This window comes from Nomascus leucogenys, chromosome 13, assembly GCF_006542625.1.
Source record: "Nomascus leucogenys isolate Asia chromosome 13, Asia_NLE_v1, whole genome shotgun sequence".
NCBI classification, from domain to species: Eukaryota; Metazoa; Chordata; class Mammalia; order Primates; family Hylobatidae; genus Nomascus; species Nomascus leucogenys.
In genome coordinates, this window is record NC_044393.1 from 47,256,644 (window position 1) to 47,257,694 (window position 1,051).

Sequence of the window (1,051 nt, forward strand, 5' to 3'; positions counted from 1 at the left end):
TGTTTGCCTTCCCATTAGTGAGTTGTATGGGTTCTTTATGTATCTGGAATGCAAATCCTCTTTCAGATACAGGTGCTGTGAACATTTTCTCCCAGTCTGTAGTGTGGCTTTTCAGAGCAGGAAGTTCTCACCCTGATGAAGTCTGACTCTCTGCCATGGTGGGCCTGGACTCCAGCCCCGCTCACTCCTTTGGGTCTCCTTTAACTCATTCTTTTAAAAAAATTTTAAAATAATTTTTATTGATATGGAACTTTTAATGAATTTGCATGTCATCCTTTCAGGGGCCATGCTAATCTTCTCTGTATTGTTCCAGTTTTATTTATTTATTTAGAGACAGAGTGTCACTCTGTTACCCAGGCTGGAGTACAGTGGCGTGATCTCGGCTCATTGAAACCTGTGCCTCCTGGGTTCCTGCTTCAGCCTCCCGGGTAGCTGGAATTACAGGCATGTACCACCACGCCCGGCTAGTTTTCATAGTTTTAGTAGAAACGGGTTTCATCATGTTGGCCAGACTGGTCTCGAACTCCTGGCCTCAAGTGATCCGCCCACTACAGCCTCTCAAAGTGCTGGGATTACAGACATGAGCCACGGTGCCCGGCCTTCATTCCAATTTTATACATGTGCTGCCAAAGAGAGCACTTTGACTGCTTTCAATCCTTTGCTTTCCTGCTTTGCACATCAGCTTGCCCAGCTCTTGCACCCAGTCTTGCATAAAAGCCTTCTCAGTGCTCAATTTAAAAAAAAAGAGAGGAGGTGGATGCTCCTTGGAAAGGAGAGACGATCTTTCACTCCTCCTCTCACAGTTCTTTCTCTTCCCCGCCATTTGCTCTCTCCTCCCCAGCCCGGCACATCATCTCTTCTTTTCATTCTCTTTACTCCTCCTTTACTTCCTCTCCCCTTCTAAATCTCATCTATCTTGGGCAAAAAATTAACTTTTTAAGGTAAAATCAGGTCCCCCTCCCCATAGAGGCTTTTATGCAAAGTGTTCTAACAAAAACAATCTCCAGCTTCAATATTGCCAGAACAAATTCTCACGGCTAGGCACCTAGAA

The 1,051-nt window shown here is 45.1% G+C and overlaps 1 pseudogene; it reads right to left on the minus strand.

The window, feature by feature from the left end:
* Positions 1-238: 238 nt before the first annotated feature.
* Positions 239-338, minus strand: LOC115838082 (annotated as a pseudogene).
* Positions 339-1,051: the final 713 nt, after the last annotated feature.